Genomic DNA, 18607 nt, shown 5'->3' on the forward strand with positions numbered 1-18607 from the left:
ATTTTCTAATTTCTTTGATCAGCTTAAATATTTTCTTGGCAAACGGAAATTGACCATGCCATGAATATGATAACAACCTGCTTGGAAAAAAGCTATATTGTTTCCAAGCAGCAGAAGAAAAAGGGGCGGGGGGAGGAGCTGGCTGTTAGGAATGTCTGTAACAGATTTCTGCACCTAACATCTCTGCAGTCTCTGAAGCAGCTTTGTGAAGCTGCCTTTTCCTTTAATATAGTTTCTTCCCTTTCTCTCCTCCCCTCAGATAAACACACACCTGGTTTCCTAAAAGTCTTTGATAGTCTTTATAAAAAAAATAGAACTTCAATAGATGCCTCTGGAGAATTTCCCTTTAAAACATAGATGAAAGGCAAGGTTAATACAATGTTCTCTTAATCCCTTTGCTTTCTGAGTCAAAATAAATATTTTCTTCTGCATATGATTGTACATCCTGCCATTTGGCTGTGGCTATAAGCAAATCGACCGGTAATAAAAGTGTTTTTGCAACCGTGTATTGAATGCAGTTCTCTTGAAATCAAGGGGATGGTGAGGGAGAGGGAGGGGTCATACTTCACAGGCAGGAGTTGGTGGGTTTCTGAAAAAGCTGCAAGAAAAGGACCTTTCACCTCTCATTAGTGATGGCATCAGTGCTCGGGCAGAGTGGAGCTGAGGTCATGTTACATATGGCACACAGTCTGCTCTGCACTTGAAACGTCAGCTTTGAAATTTTAGAGAGGGGAAAGGTCATCTTTAATAAGCTAAAGTCTGGGGCTCCCATTGCCCTCCTCACAAACTGGGTGGGTGTCCATATGCTTCAAACCTTCTGCACAAGTTTTTTTTTTTTTTTTTAATTTGTAGTTTTGAGCTGATTTTTGTTTCACATCTTCATTTAAGTCATAATGTTTTCAGCTGTTAATACTCCAAAAGGCCTTTCATTTTTATAGCAACTCTGTCATCTTCCCTTTTCTTTTTATGCAATCATAAAGCCGTCTGTTCTGAGTGATAGCTTTTAGAACTCAACTTCCCAGGAGAAATGAAGTGTATCTGTCCATCTGCATACATGGATCCAGACATGTGAGCTATAGGGTTACTCTTCTGAGTGGGTAATTTAGGCTTCACTCTTGTATACTACATAACTTACTGAACCTTCAAAACATTAAAACTTCCATATTATGTAAAAGCTCTGGTTTCTGAAAACTTCCTGGGTACTACTAAAATTTTTCATGCCAGTTACTGAAATCTCACATTTTATTTTTACCATGTGGGGGAAAACTCTCAAATCAGAATGTATTGATTCTTCTGTAAGGCTTAAAGCGAAGGCTGACTGACAGATGCTATAATGGTAGATACAGCACTGGGGAAAAAAGTGCTAATATCTTACTTCCTCATTCAGAAAATGTTAGGAACATTTGTGAATGTTTAATCCTCAAATTTGTTCAAGAAGTGAAGTCAACCAAGCCCAAGCCACTGAACTCAACCCAGATCTCTTTGTGCCACTGTCAAGGTAGATGCGAATATTTTTCTTTCATGTAACTCTGCAAGGAACTTCTCAAGAGTGAGTCGGTTCCTGAAACTTTTTCTCCATATGGACTTTCTATCCAAGAGGAGCTGCTTCGCCACACCATTAAATGCATTCCTCACTTACTTGTCTTTATATCTGTCAATGTATTTAATCTGTTTATCACATATTCCAGATTTTGGTTGTTTTTTCCATTTTTTTCTTCCTTTACATAAAACGTATGTATTTTCTCCTTATGAAATAAACTTTTTAAATATGTTTATTTATTTTTGAAAGCGCGCACACGTGCGAGAGAGAGAGAGAGAGAGAGAGAGAGCAGGGGAAGGGCAGAAAGAGGAAGAGAGAGAATCCCGGTGCAGGCTCCAGGCTATCAGCAAGGAGACCATTGCAGGCCTCAATCTCACCAACCGTGAGATCATGACCTGAGCAGAAATCAAGAGTCCCACGCTTAACTGACTGAGCCACCAAGGCGCCCCAAAATAAACTTTAAAAATATGTTTATTTATTTTTGAGAGAGACAGAGCGTGAGTGGGGAGTGGAAGAGAAAGAGGGAGACAGAGGATCTGAAGCGGGCTCCACCCTGACTGCAAAGAACCTGATGCAGGGCTCAGACTCAGGAACCTTGAGATCAAGACCCTAGCTGAAGTCAAACCCTCAACTGACTAAGCCACTCAGGTGCCCCTAAACTTTTTTTTAAAGTTAACTCTACACCCAAGGTGGGGCTTGAACTTAGGATCCCTGAGATCAAGGGTCATGTACTGTAACCGAATGAGCCAGCCAGGCACCCCTCATCCTTATAAAATAAACTTTAAAATGGAAGACAACTATGTATGATGATCATTTCAAACAGTAGACTTGATTTTTAGAAATTTCTTCTCCCGTTCTGCAATTGGAAAACATTGGAACAATCTACAAACATCCCCTTGAGCCAAATAAGGTTTCCTCATTAATAAAGAATTTAACGATTGTGATATGCAGATAGATGTTAGTTTAGTTTTGTTTCTAGTTAGGTTCTCAAAAATCCTTAATTTTGGAGATACAAAAATGTAAAAGAGCAGTCTGCAAACTAGCAACTGAAAGTATAGATGAATAGAATGACTTCACAACCAAGGATGACATCAAGTAAATAATTTATTTCTGATCACTTTCATACATTAGGGTTTACTACTACTAAGCTAGTGGACTTTGTGATACTTCAGCTAACCCAAAGCACTTGAGGCTTTGATGGCCCAAATGGTTTATTAAGTTCAATCAATTGAGTCAATAAAAAGTCAAGACGAAGATGAAAACACTATAGTCTTAGGGAATGCGTGTGTCTTTAGGAGGGAGGTAATGTTGTTTTTTCTGTTTGTTTGGGTCTGTCTTTCCTTTTTTTTTTCCACTGAATTTTAAAACTTCTAAAAATACTCCAGGAAAATTTAAGAGCTGACTGTGTCACCCAGTAAGCTTGAAAAACAAGAAGTGAAATATTTCAAGAGGCAGGTTCATCACTGACAGGTCGATAATTCATTCAAGGCCCATAAAAGGAATACTAATAATTTCCACTTTTTATAGGATCCCTCACTCAAGAAACTTTAACATTTTACAAGCCTGATCTCATTCATGTTCACAGAACTTTGGGAGATATTATTCTTATTGCAAAGGGTAATTATCCCTACTAAAAAAATATGACAGAGAGATTGTATAATTTGTCCACGAATTATAATTCAGAGACAGGGTGAAGATAAGAGCGATGAACCTCAGTTTCTTGCCAATTTCGTTTTAAAAAGCAATATTCCATAAAGAGATCAATGATTAGAGTGATTAGGATTTAGCGAGTCCTTGTAAAATATTATTCTCCTTAAGTTAGACTCTAAAATTCAGGTTCAAGATTTGTGAGAAATTTAATAAGTATCTTTAAACTATCATGAAAAAGACAATGAAACATGAAGTGGCATCAGTCCACGTGGGTCTGGTAGTTCTACCATCCTGTCTAGAAGTAAGCAATAGTTTTAGTTGGTACAAATGTCATGTGGGAGGAGACATACAGATTATAGAACCATGAGCTAATTACTACAGCTTAACTGTCCCACAGAGAAACTATTAAGTGTTCATAAACAGGGTTACAATGGAGTATGTATTCGATGCCAAGACTGGCCTGTGCTTTCAATGCTTACAGTTCTTTCTTTGACTTATTTAGGAGACTATTATAAATTCCAGAAAATTAAGGATTTAGTTAATTTTAAGGCCAGTGCTTCACAAATTTAATGGGCAAGCAAATGACCTGAGGCACTTGTAAACATTCAGCTTACTAGGTCCTACCCCTAGAGTTTCTGATTCTTTAGGGTTTTTTTTTTATTTAAAAAATGTTTAAGTTTATTTCTTTATTTTGAGAGGGGAGGGGGGAGGGCAATGCAGGGGCTCCATTGTTCTTGACATCATAACCTGAGCTAAAAATCAAGAGTTGACACTTAACCAACTGAGCCACCTGGGTACCCCTGATTCTTTAGCTTTAAAGCGGGACCCTGGAATCTACATTTTAATAACCACCTTGGGTTATTTTAATGCAACTGATTAATGGACTATTCGTTGAGGATAAACATTGTCTATGCCTGAGGTAGGATCATTAAAAAAGGAAGGTTCTATCAGCAGGAATAAAGTTTAAACTCCAAATTCTGACCTAAGTAGAATTTACTCTTCTCTGTGTAATTTCAAAAGAGGACTCTTAGATGAGGTTTTACTGGTGGGGAGGATCTTTGGGTTTCTGAAGAATTTTGCAGGAATTAAAACGTTTCCAGCTAGTAATTAGATAGAAATTGTCCTCTTTAAGAGATGCTTCTGCTGAATGTGTTAGCAGGCAAAAGACACCCAGCCCAGGAGAATGAGACAGGAGGGAAAAATCTTTGAAGGAACTCTAAGCACCAGTCATAAAAATAAAGCAAATCTCATTGGCCAAAGAACAGTGAATAGGACTGTGGCAGAAAACAAGGGGCCACTATTGCCTCTTGAATGCCACCTGGAATACCAAAAGGTTTTTAAAACATTTCTCAGTGTGCCTGGCCCCTTTAGAATAGTGTAACCCAACTGGGCCCCAATCCCTTAAGATCTTCAAGAAATGAAGACACTCTGGAGAGTTGCCACAATATGATGAAAGGAATGGAAAATAAAATTTAGGAGGAAATTAAAAGTGGCTGTTGACACTGCAAATAGTGGTCATTTGTTAGTTAGAAAGGTATAGAGGGGGGCGGTGCCTGGGTAGATCAGTCATGACCTGTGGCTTAAGTCATGTTATCCGGGTTCATGAGTTTTAGCCCTGCATCAGGCTTGCTGCTGTCAGCACAGAGCTGGCTTCAGATCCTCTGTCCCCCTGACTCTCTCTGTCCACCCCCCCCCCACCGTCTCTGCCTCTCTGTCTCTGTCTCTCTCTCTCTCTCTCAAAAATAAATGAACATTTTTAAAAAAAGGTATGGGGGAGCCTGGGTGGCTCAGTCGGTTAAGCGTCAGACTCTTGGAGTCCATGAATTTGAGCCCAGCATTGGGCTCCGTGCTGACAGTGTGGAGCCTGCTTGGAATTCTTGGAGCACCTGGGTGGCTCAGTAGGTTAAGCGTCCAACTTCAGATGAAGTAATGATCTCATGGTTTGGGAGTTGGAGCATCGCATTGGGCTCTATGCTGAGAGCTCAAAGCCTGGAGCCTGCTTTGGATTCTGTATCTCTGTCTCTCTCGGCCCCTTCCCTGCTCTAGCTGTGTCTCTGTGTCTCTCAAAAATAAACAAACATTTAAAATAAATTTAAAAAGTATAGAAGGGTTTTTATAGTAAATAACACAACCACAGGGGCTCCTGGCTGTCTCAGTCGGTAGAACATGTGACTCTTGATCTTGGGGTTGTAGATTTGAGTCCCACGGTGGGTGTAAAGATTACTTAAAAAAATATCTTGGGGTGCCTGTGTGGCTCAGTCAGTCAAGCATCTGACCCTTGATTTCAGATCAGGTCATAATCTCACAGTTTGTAAGATGGAGCCCCATGTCTGGCTCTGTGCTGACAGCACAGAGTCTGCTTGGGAGTCTCTCTCTCCCTCTCTTTCTCTGCCCCACCCCCCCACTCATCCTCTCTCTCTCAAAAATAAAAAAATAAACATTAAAAAAATCTAAATAAGTAAGTAGCACAACCACATAAATCACAGTGTCTTGCTTACAAGAGGGAGATTAAATATTGGGAAAGGTTAACCATCATAATTAATTATTTTTCCTCCTTTAAACATCATTTGAAAATGAGACCATGGAAACATAGACTCCAGGCTCTTTGCCATTGAAGAGACCAAGAGGTCTGACACTCTAAGTAGAATCCCTCAAAAAAATGTTTTTGATGGGACAACCCCAGCTGTGCTTACACACTTGAGTGTCAGAGAACATCTGTTTTGTGTGTTTCACTATTTGCCAAAACAAGAAAGATATGAATGGTGTTAACAAAGTCACATGGAATCCATGGTTCTGTACAAAGGAGATAAAATGCCAGAGAAACATGGAGGGGATCTTCTAATTACTTGTTGGCCAAGTGGAAAGTTAGAGCAAACTGTGCTAGCTAAACTGCTTTCTCCAGTTTCCATTTGAGGCATTTCTGCTGTTTGCCCACTGCCTAGTAGGCTGCTGGAGTTCACTATAGGAAAAGTAAATATTGTCATTTCAAATAAAGAACTGTTTATTATATAACAGAACAGAAGCTGCCTTCTATTTTTGAGACTCTGCTAAGTTAATTGGGGACAGTAACCAAAGCAGTTGCCCAGGAGATGGTGTTTTCCAACAGCTACCGTCCTTCAAGCTAAACTGGGTTCATGTTTGTCCACAAAGTGGCAATCACATTGTTCTTGTCATTGAATGTTCTTTGGCTCCTGTTGGGACTGAGTAAACGGGGGCACCATTTGTACTACGTTCCCACGCAGCCCATTTGATTTCTGCAGTGAGAGCCAACCAGAAGCCAAGACAGATCTAAGCTAAGCCTGATGTCCTGCCACCATTAATGGGATTTAGCCCAGACTCTTCTCAATGAACAGGGAAAGGTTTACTTAATGCTTACTTCTACCTAACTCAGTAGTTCCAAAATTTTGGTAGATTTGGGACTGGGCTCAGTTTTCTTGGTAACTTCTCCACATCCATTTTGATGGAGATTTGCTGCCCACATTTTGAGAAACACTGGTTTAGGCGCATGATAGGGAAAAGAAATCTAGACTGGTGGTGAATTAAGATAAACACAAAGTTTGGGTTAATAAAAGAGTGTTTTTCAGGAAAAACACTTCAAACAGTTATAATGCTTTCTGTTTTCAAAGGGCTTCTTACATCTGATCCTCACTTGTGAGATGGACAAGGAAGAACAATATTATTAACTCCATTCTACAAATAAAGAAACTGAGATAATGAGTGTAGTAGTGACTGGATATGTGGTAGAATGGAGACTAGAAGCCTGAGTTTTCCTGTTTTGTTTACCCACTTGGTAGTCTCCTTTCTAGTAGGTCAAGATATGTAGATATTCCTCAAACTTTTTGATGGGTATAAGACATTTCACGAATTTAAAAAACTTATCTAACTCTTACGAATGGACATGTCTTTTGTTTCCCTCCAATCTTTTTGTTTTATAAATAATGACTCTGTGACTATCTTCACACCTTTATCTTTGAGTACTTGTGTGAATATGTCTTTACAGCAAATGGCTAAAAGTGAAATTGCTGAGTTAAAGGGTATGTATTTTATTTTTTTTTAAGTTTATTTTTATTTATCTTGAGAATGATACAGAGAGCAAGTGGGGGAGGGGCAGAGATAGAAGGAGAGAGAATCCCACCCACACTGTCAGCACATGAACCTTGAGATCATGACCAGAGCCAAAATCGAGTTGGGCGCTTAATGGATTGAGCCACCCAGGTGCTCCAGAGGGTATGCATTTTAAATTTTAGATGTTTAGGGGTGCCTGGGTGGCTCAGTCAGTTGAACATGCAACTTCAGCTCAGGTCATGATCTCGCTGTTTGTGAGATCGAGCCGCCCCTCCCGCCGGAGTCCCGCTCTGTGCTGATAGCTTAGAACCTGGAGCCTGCTTCAGATTCTCTGTCTCCTTCTCTCTCTGCTCCTCCCCTGCTTGTGCTTTGTCTCTCCCTCTTAAAAATAAATATTAAAAAAAATTTTTTTTAACTTTTAGATGTATATTACTAAATTGTCTTTCAAAATCTATATCTTTTTGCATTCCCCTTGACCGTATACAATAGACTATTTTTCCTCAAATGTCCATCTGTTTTGTTTGATCTTTGCCAATCTGATTGGGAAAATGTGACTAACTTTAAAACTTTCATCTTACTGTTATTAAAGTATCGTATATTGGTATATTTTAAATTATGTCATATATATACATATATATATATAATTAGATAGCATAGCGTAAAAATCTGAAGTGCACAGCTCAATAACTTTTTACATAGGTATACAGCTGAGTAACCACCATCCAGATCAAGATATAAAACATTTCCGTCAAAAATACAATACAATACAATACAATACAATACAATACAATACAATACAATAAAACATTTCCATCACCTCAGAAAACTCTGTCTTGCCACTTCACCCACTCACCCCAGGAATAATCCTTCTTCTGACTTCTATCAACACGAATTCATTTCCCCTGCCTGTTCTTGAATTGAATATAAATGAAATCAGTTTTATGATGTCTTCCTTCACTCAACATATCTGTGGGATTCATCCTTGTTGTATATATCAGTAGTTCATTCTTTTTTGTTATTGTTTTATATTCCACTATATGAATACACTATGCATTAGTAATCCATTCTCCTGCTGATGGACATTTGAATTGTTCTAGTTTTTTACTGTAATAAATAAAGCTGCTATGAACTTTCTTGAACATGCCCTTCATTGAGTATATATACTCATTTCTCTTGGTTGTAAACCTAAAGAATTGCTGAGTCATAGAGTAGCTTTAATAGATACTGCTTAATAGTTTTCTAAAGTTACACTCCCACCAGCAGTTGTATGAGACTTCCACCTTCTCCCCATCCTTCCCGATATTCAGTGTTTTTATGCTTTTACATCTTAGATTTCCCAAAGAATATATAATAGTATCTTGTGTTTTTAATTTCCATTTATTTATTTATTTATGTATTTATTTATTTATATTTGTGGGAGAGAGAGGCAGAGGGAGAGGAAAGAGAGAATCTCAAGCAGGTTCCATGCCCAGTTCCAAGCCCACCATGGGGCTTGATCTGATGACACTGAGATTATGACCTGAGCCTAAACCAAGTTACTAGCTCAACAAACTGAGCCACCCAGGCACCCCTAATGTACATTCTTCTGATGAATAATGATGGTGACCATATTTTCATATGCTTATTAGCTACTTGGATATTCTCTTTTGTGTGGTACTTGTTCAAATCTTTGCCCATTCTTTAAACTGTTGTGGGGTTTTTTGGTCTTTTTTTAAAATTTGTTTGAACTCTTTATATGTTCTGATTATAACCCCTTTGTCGGATGGATAGATAATTATTGTAGTTTGTAACTTGCCTCTTTACTCACTGGTATTTCTAATAAACAAAAGTTCTTAATTTCAATTAAGTCCAATTATGTTTTTATTCTTTTATGGTTATTGTCTTTTGCATCTTATATAGGAAATCTTTGGGGTGCCTGGCTGATTTGGTAGAGTCTATGATTTTTGATCTCAGGGTTATGAGTTTGAGCCCCACATGGAGGGTAGAGTTCACTTAAAAACAACAACAAAAAACAAAAAAAACTTTGTCTACCCCAAGGTCAGAAGTTCTACGTTTTCGCCCCCCGCCCCCTTTTTTTTTTTTGCTGCTAAAAAGCTTTATTGTTTTCATTTGGTCCACGGCTTGGGCGAGGGCTTCAGGTGGTTAAAAAGCAGCCTAGTGGCTGCAAGGAGAGACTCAGGCACAAGCCCTGGCACCTGGGGGATGCCAGAAGGACCCTCTCAAAAGCTGCTGGGCTCCAGAGACTTCTAGTCGTGCTTGAGGGTGAACCTTTGGAAGAGATACTCGCCCAGCCCAGCGTGGGGGCCGGACAGCCTGCGGAGATTAGTCAGGTGGTCGCCCATCTTCTTGATGAGTTTCGCTTCCTCATCTGGAAAGTGATTCTCCAGGAAGTCACAGAGATGGGGGTCTGCGCGGGCAGAACCCAGGGCATGCAGATCCAAAAGGGCCTGCTTCAGCTTCTTCTCCAGAAGCAGGGCGGCTTCCATGGCGTCCAGGGTTTTACCCCACTCATCTTGGGACAGTGTCTGCACTTCCCGGAAGAGGGTGCGGCCGCCGAGCTGGTTTTGAGTCTTCAAGAGACGCTCAGGGCCCTCCCGCTTCTCCTCAGACACCTCGCTGGAGAAGTGGTCCAGGCCTTCCAGACCACGTGGTCACGGTCGAACTAGAAGGCCAGGGAGAGGTAGGTGTAGGAGGCCTGCAGATACATGTCGACCCGGAGGTTGACGGCTGCCTCCACCTCGGTGGAATAATTCTGACGAATCTGGGAACTGGGTTGATCGGTAACGAGGAGCTAAGTTCAAAATCAGGTGTTGGCTGGTTCGGGAGGCAGAGGGTAGGCAAGAAGATGGCTCCAAAGGTTGCAAATGGAAACAAAAGTTGGAAGGTGGTCGGAGGCCGGTAGAAGGGGCGTCCCTGGGTCTGTTCCGTCCAAACACCGTTGAAGCAAGAGACAGATGCGCAGGACCGCGGGTGTACTCTCCTATGTTTTCTTCTAAAAGTTTGAATATTGTAATTTGACAGTTTGGCATTTTTAATTAAAATTTTTTAAGTTTATTTATTTTGAAAGAGGGGAGGAGGAGGAGCAGAGAGAGAGGGAGAGAGAACCCCAAGCATGCTTCACACTCTCAGCGTGGGGCCGATGTGGGGCTCAAACTCATGAACCTGTGAGATCATGACCCCTGCTGAAATCAAGAGTTAGATGCTTAACCAAGGGAGCCACCTAGGTGCCCCTGGTATATTTAATTTTGACACATTTATACTTATGAGCCATTTTTAATTTTTGTATATGGTCTAAGGAAAGAGTTAACTTTGTGAGTTTTTTTTTTTAATCCTCGTAGTTCTGGTCTCACATGTTAAGAAAAATCCAAACAAACATATTTTCTTGTGCAGAATTGCATTGGCACCTCAGAGAGAAAATATTCAATATTTTACCATAAATATGTTAGATGTAGTTTTTTGGTATTTTTGTAGATAGCTTTTGTCAGATTAATAAATTTCACATATATTCTCAATTTGCTGAGAAGTTTTTCCTGAGTGATGTTTATTTTATCAATGAATTTTCTGTATCTAATGAGATCATTATATGGTTTTTCTCTTTTTCTGTTAATGTGGTGAATTATATTAATTATTTTAGAATGTTAAATCAACCTTGCTCCCCTGGGATGAACATACTTGGTTATTGCATTTTTAAACAATCTCTGTATTCAATTTGCTAGTGTTTTATTTAGAATTTTTGCATTTATATGCAGGAAAGATTTTGGTTTTGGCATCAGATTTATGTTAGCTTCATAAGATAAGTAAGCTGGTGTTACCTTTTGTCTAATCTCTGAAAGGGTTTGAGAGAAATTATCATTATTTCTTCTTAAATATGTGGTACAGGGGCGCCTGGGTGGCTCAGTCGGTTGAGCGTCCGACTTCGGCTCAGGTCACGATCTTGCGGTCTGTGAGTTCGAGCCCCGCATCGGGCACTGGGCCGATGGCTCGGAGCCTGGAGCCTGCTTCCGATTCTGTGTCTCCATCTCTCTCTGCCCCTCCCCCATTCATGCTCTGTCTCTCTCTGTCTCAAAAATAAATAAAATGTTAAAAAAATTTTTTTTAAATATGTGGTACAATTTATCTTGAAAGTCACCTGGGCCTGGTTTATTTTTTATGGAATTTTAACTATAAATTCCATTTCCTTAGCATATATCAAAGTATTAGCATTTTACTTCTTTTTGTATCAGTTTTGGTAAATTGTATTTTTGAAGAATTTGTGTACATTGTCAAATTTATTGCCATAAAGTTCACTGTGTTCTCTTAGTATCTGTAGAATGTGTAGTAACATGACATTTTGAAACTCCTAATACTGATTTTTTTGTGTTTTCTCTCTCTTTTATTGACTTTTTAAAAAGATTTTATTTTAAAATAATTTATACACCCAATGTGGGGTTCAAACTCACAACTGTGGGATCAAGGGTTGCATACTCCACTAACTGAGCCAGCCAGGCGCCCCTCTTTTATTGCTTATGTTTGCTAGGAGATTATAGATCTTATTATTCCATTAAAAATGAATTTTTAGCTATGATAATTTCTCTATAGTATGTATACTTTCCATTTCATTGGTTACTGTGCTCTCTTTACTGTTTCCTTTCCTTCTACTTTATTTAAGTTTAATTTGTGCTTTTTCAAGTTTTGTAAATTTCCTTTCCTTCTACTTTATTTAAGTTTAATTTGTGCTTTTTCAAGTTTTATAAAATGAAAGCTTATTGATTTTAATTTATTTTTATTTTTCTTCAAGTAAGCTCTACACCCAATGTGGGGCTTGAACTCACTACCCTGAGATCAAGAGTCACATGCTCTTTGGACTGAGCCAGCCAGGTGCCCCTAGAGCACTGATTTTCAGCCATTCCTCTTTTTTTTTAAAATGTATTCATTAGAGGCCATAAATTTCCTTCTAAGCACTGCTTTAGCTACATCCCATAGCTTTTGGTGTGTTTTATTTGCATTATTCTTCAGTTCAAAAAAAATTTTTTTTTATTTAAGTAGGCTCCACACCTAGCATCGAGCCCAATGCAAAGTTTGAACTCACAATCCTGAGATCAAGACCTGAGCTGAGATCAAGAGTCTGAAGCTTGGGGCTCCTGGGTGGCTCAGTCAGTTAAACGTCCTGACTTTGGCTTAGGCGATGATCTCATGGTTTATGAGTTTAAGCCCTATGTCAGGCTCTGTGCTGACAGCTCAGAGCCTGCAGCCTGCTTCTGATTCTGTGTGTGTGTCTCTCTCTCTGCTCCTCCCCTGCTTGCACTCTGTGTGTGTGTGTGTGTGTGTGTGTCTTTCTCAAAAATAAGCACTAAAAAAAAAAGAGATGCTTAACTGAATGAACCACCCAGGCACCCCAGTTCAAAATATTCTCTAATTTCCTTTGTGATTTCTTCTTTGGCCACAGGTCATTTAGAAGTGTGTTCCTTAATTTTAACACATTTTGGGATTTTCTCCTTATATTTCTGTGTCGATTTCTAATAGTTGGAAAATATACTCTGTATAATTTCAGTCCTTTGAAATTTGTTGAGTTTTGCTTTATAACCCAGCATATGGTCTATTTTGGTGTGCTCTTGAAAAGAATGTGTATTCTGCAATTATCCGGCACAGTGTTCTCTGAGTTTCAATTAGGTCAAGTTGCTTAACAGTGTTGTTTAAATATATTTTCATTGACAATTTGGTCTTTTTGATTTTGGTTACTAGGAAATGTGTGTTAAAATCCCTAATTATGGGGACACCTGGGTGGCTCAGTTGATTGAGTGTCCCAAGTTCACCTCAGGTCAAGATCTCAGGTCAAGATCTCATGGTTCATGAGTTCGAGCCCCTGGGGCTTGAACATAGGATTCTCTGCTATCAGCACAGAGCCTGCTTTAGATCCTCTGTCTCCCTCTGTCTGTGCCCCTCCCCCACTAGCACGTGTGTGTGCACACACACTCTCAAAAATGAACATTAAAAAAACCAATTATGATTGTGATTTCATCTATTTCTCTTTTTAGTTTACTTAATTTTTGTTTCATATATACATATTTTCTTATATTTATTTTAAAAGAGAAAGAGGGTGGGTGTGAGTGGGGGGTTGGGGCAGAGAGAGAGGAGATAGAGAATCCCAAGCAGGCTGTCAGCACAAACACGATGCTCCATCTCATAAGTCATGAGATCATAACCTGAGCTAAAATCAAGAATCAGATGCTCAGCCTACTGAGCCACTCAGGTGCCCCTCATGTATATTTTTAAATATTTTATATGTAAGGAATATCTATGCCCAATGTGGGGCTTATACCTACAACCCTGAGATCAAGAGTCACATGCTCCACTGACTGAGCCAGCCAGGAGCCCTAATTTTTGGTTCATATATGCTAAAGCTATGTTATTATGTCCATACAGACTTAAGATTGTCAGGTTTTCCTATTGAACCAGTGCTTTGATTATTATGAAATGTTCTTTCTTATTTCTAGCAACACTTCTTGCCTGAAAGTACATTTTGTCTTATAAATATGTCATGCCAGCTTTCTTTTGATTAATGTTTTCATGCTATGTCTTTTTTTCACTCTTATACTTTCAAGTTATCTGTGTCTTTATGTTTAAATGTATTTCTAATGAACAACATAGTCTTTTCTGAAAAACTGACATCCACTTACTTATAATGAGCTTATTGACATAATTGGGTTTAAGTCTACCATCTTCTATTTGTTTTATTGATTTCATTATCTTTACTCTTCCTTCCTGTTTTCTTTTATAGTAATTAAGTCTCTATTTTATTTTGTCTCCATTTAATTTTTGTTATTTAGTATCTTTGTAAAGAAATTACCAAATGGTATATATTTTTTCATTTTTTTTCTTAATGTTTTACCAAATGGAAAATTTAAAATATTAAGTCCTTGGGACTACCTAGGCGGCTCAGTCAGTTAAGTGTCTGACTTCGGCTCAGTAATGATCTCACAGCTCCTAAGTGTGAGCCCTGCATCAGGCTCTGTGCTGACAGTTCAGAGCCTGGAGCCTGCTTTAGATTCTTTGTCTCCCTCTCTCTCTGCCCCTCCCCTGATTGTGCTTTGCCTCTCAAAAATAAATAAACATTTTTTAAAAATTAAAAAGAAGTTTTAGAGTTAATTAACATAAATATAGCAAAATTCTTAAATCTATTCCTAGGCTATTAGATTCTATACATATTTATATTAAACATTTATTTTATATATTATTTATAACATCTTTTACTTTTATGTTTTAAAGATTTTTTTTTTTAGTGTTTATTTTTGAAAGAGACAGAGTGTGAACAGGGGAGGGGGAGAGAGAGAGAGAGGGAGAGAGAGAGAGAGAGAGGGAGAGAGAGAGAGAGAGAGAGAGAATATCCCAATAGGCTTCTCGCTGTTAGCACAGAGCCCCACTCAGGGCTCAATCCCATGAACTGTGAGATCATGACCTGAGCTGAAATCAAGAGTCAGAGGCTTGGGGCACCTGGATGGCTCAGTCGGTTAAGCACCTGACTTTGGCTCAGGTCATGATCTCAAGGTTCATGAGTTTGAGCCCCGCATCGGGCTCTTTGCTGACAGCTCAGAGCTTGGAAGTCTGCTTTGGATTCTGTCTCCCACACACTCTCTCTCTCTCTCTCTCTCTCTCTCTGCCCCTACCCCACTTGCACTTTCTCTCTCTCAAAAATAAGTAAACATTAATAAAAAAAAGACTCAGAGGCTTAACCAACTGAGCCACCCAGGTGTCCCTATATTTTTTATATTTAAAAACATTTGTTTTTTATTTAGATAATCTCTATGCCCAACGTGGGGCTTGAACTGACAACTGTGAGATGAAGAATTGCATGCTCCACCGACTGAGCCAGCCAGGCACCCCTATGTTAAAAAAAAACTTTTAAAATCTTCTATATGATTACTACTGGGAATCTAGAAAAGCTATTATCTTTTATCTGGCTTCTTTATTGACCTCTCATATTTGTTGTAACTATTTTCATTATTCCCATGGATTTTCTAGTTTAACCTTAAATCATCTGCAAACAATGTTAAATGTTAAAATTCCTTTCAAATATGTCTTAGTTGGGGCACCTGGGTGGCTCAGTCAGTTGAGCATTCAACTTTAGCTCAGGTCACGATCTCATGACTTGTGGGTTCCAGCCCCACATCAGGCTCTGTGCCTCAGAGACTGGAGCCTGCCTCCGATTCTGTCTCCCTCTGTCTGCCCCTCCCTGTCCATGCTGTCCATGCTGTCTCTCTCTCAAAAACAAATAAACATTAAACAAATTAAAAAAAAAAAGACAAGTATGTCTTATGTTGAACCATATGAAATTGTCAATATTTTGCCATTTTGTCCTATAGAAATGACACTTTCATATGGTTTAACTTACTGTATCTTTTCTGCCCTATATTTATTACCTTAGCTTGAAACTCTGTAATAACACTGGATAAAATCAGCAATAGAGGACCTTTGTGTTCTTCCTAATATTAATGGCAGTGTCTTTTAACATTTAATTTTTTAAACAAAAATATGATGTTTAGGGCTGTGTTTTATTACATTAAGCAAGAGTTCTTCTTTTTCTGGTTTCTATAACTCTTAGGAATGTCTGTTAAAATTCATGAAATATCTTTTTGCTCTCCATAAACATGTACTTATGGATTTTTTCCTTTATTAATAGAAATTATATGTGTAGATGGCTTCTTAAAAATTTTCTTTATAATAGTTTTTAAAATGTGCTACAAGATTTACTTTATATGCTTTTATTATCATAGAGACAGTGCATATTCATGTAGCAAAATTAGAAAATGTAGAAAAGCAAGTATAGGAAAATAAAATTTTATTCTCACTATGTAGAGATTAGCAATGTTAAAATAAGTAGATTTCTCTGTGCTGACCATCTCAAATTCCATGTGAAATGTTTTAGGTCATGGTGTAATGGTTTTTTTTTTAATTAAAAAAATGTTTATTTTTGAGAGAGGAGAGAGAGAGAGACAGAGACAGTGTGAGTGGGTGAGAGGTAGAGAGAGACGGAGACACAGAATCTGAAACAGGCTTCAGGCTCTGAGCTGTCAGCACAGAGCCTAATGTGGGGCTTGAGCCCGGGGACAGCGAGATCATGACTTGAGCCAAAGTTGAACTCTTAACCGACTGAGCCGACCCAGGCTCCCCTGATGTAATGGTTTTTGATACATAACTGGATTCATTTCATTAATAGTTTATTTATAATGTACTTATTCTCATTGGTGAAATTGTTCATGGTTCTTTTTGTAAGTCATGGACATGTTTGAAAATCTGATGAAAACCTTTACCCTTTCTTCAGAACCATATATATGTGTGCATTTGTGTGACATATACACACAATTATCCATTCGGTTTCAAACACTGATGGACCTTCTTGAAGCTCCATCAGGAATATTCCAGGGTCTAGAGACTCCAGCTTAAGAACCATGGTCTGATTTTCTTTTTTCTTTGCCAGGTTCTGGTATAAGAATTGAGCTAAAATTGGAAGCTCTTTCTTCCTTTCTTCCTTTCTTCCTTTCTTCCTTTCTTCCTTTCTTTCTTTCTTTCTTTCTTTCTTTCTTTCTTTCTTTCTTTCTTTCTTTCTTTCTTTGCCTTTCTTTCTTTCTTTGCCTTTCTTTCTTTCTTTGCCTTTCTTTCTTTCTTTCTTTCTTTCTTTCTTTCTTTCTTTCTTTCTTTCTTTCTTTGCCTTTCTTTCTTTGCCTTTCTTTCCTTCCATTTCCTTGCAGATTTGAAAGAATTTGTGCCTAAAGTCCTCTAAAGTAGGGACACTAATTTCTTCATCTTACCCATATAGAATCAAGTTTTATTAAATAGTTTATGGATGAAGAAAAAAGAGTTTTAAGTATATTTTTGTAAGGTCTTTAGTAACTTACAAAATGATCAAAATTGCGTGAAAGGGTGGGGGAACCTGAGGAGTGTTAAATGGTCTACACTCCGTATCTTTCATTGAGGGCAGTCAAGAGTACTCCTGATGGTTGATAAACCAAATAATAGAGACATAGTATATTAGTTAGAGTCCTAGATAGTTCCATGAGAAGGACCCAAACCAGAAGTGGTCCAAAGTGACTAACTCCCAGGCCCAGAACTAATGGTTATGGGCTGGAAGAAAGAGAGCAGAGAGACTTATACTTGTCAAACTGTACACTCCCTAAATCTGCAGGTTGAATTTTTATTTCCGTGGCCATGTTTTTTAATTTATATATTAACAAAAAGTAGAATGCCATGTAAGAAACCTATAGGATAAAATTTCAGAGGAAAATCCATGGAAATAATTATATAATTATTACACAAGAAAGACTGATAACAGGTGGCCAAGATTTCAACTCAAGAAGCCAGAAAAAGAACAACAAAATAAGTCCCAACAAAATGGGCAGAACTAATACAGATGAGAGTAAAAACTAATAAGGGAGAAAAAAAACAGAGAAGAATAGAAACGAATAATAAACAAAATGTAAAGCAAGAGCTGGTTTTTCAAGACAGAGACATTTTAAAACATTAAGAGAGATATTTGTGGGGCACCTGGGTAGCTCATTCAGTTAAGCATCCGGCTCTTGATCTCAGCTCAAGTCTTAAAATCAGGGTTGTGATTTCAAGCCCTGTGTTGGGAATGAAGCCTACTTTAAAAAAAGGAAAGGAGGGAGAGACAGAGAGATTTGTAACTTTGATCAAAGACAAGTTTCCTAGTTTCAACGGCAAAAGAAAAGTACATTTTCCCACCTTCTGAATATGTGAGTCTTCATACACGGTTAAGACTATGGTAAAACAAAAGCAGTCTTTAATGCTACTTCCTGTTCTCCTCTGGCATGTGCGGTTCTATAGTCCATCGCAGGAGAAAGTGGTCCCTGGCCTGCTCCATCGCACCACTAGCCACTTCTCCAACCAGAACGTCAGGCATCTCCCATCACTGCTCCACTCTACCCCATTGCTTTCTTGCATCTTATGTGACAGTAGGATCCCTGTATTTTATTTTTCTGTAATAAACTGTTTTCCCAATCCTGTCCCAAAAGCTTTTAGCGTGTTCTCTTTATCCATGGTGTTGTAAAATTTCAGAATGTGTCCAAGTATGAATCTTTTTTTCTTTTTTAAATTCACCCTATTGTGTACTTAATAAGCCCTTTTAGTCTGAAGTTTTACATCTTATACCAACTCTAGGGGATTATTATTTTTCTATTACTTTTATGATTTTTTTCCTCTGTTCTCTATTTCTGGAACTCTTATTAGATACAGTTTCTTTTAGATACTCTATCTCTCTTGACAATTTTTTCCCTTGTCTTTTCTCTGTTTGGTCTTTTTGCTATATGTTTCTTGCCTTTTTCTTGCATTCTTTAGATTTATGTTTTACTTTGGTGGTTG

General features: G+C 38.3%; 1 pseudogene; it reads right to left on the reverse strand.

Moving 5' to 3' along the window:
• Window positions 1-9460: 9460 nt before the first annotated feature.
• On the reverse strand, window positions 9461-18149 carry LOC106974562 (ferritin light chain-like; annotated as a pseudogene).
• Window positions 18150-18607: the final 458 nt, after the last annotated feature.

Source organism: Acinonyx jubatus, chromosome B3 (assembly GCF_027475565.1).
Source record: "Acinonyx jubatus isolate Ajub_Pintada_27869175 chromosome B3, VMU_Ajub_asm_v1.0, whole genome shotgun sequence".
NCBI classification, from domain to species: domain Eukaryota; kingdom Metazoa; phylum Chordata; class Mammalia; order Carnivora; family Felidae; genus Acinonyx; species Acinonyx jubatus.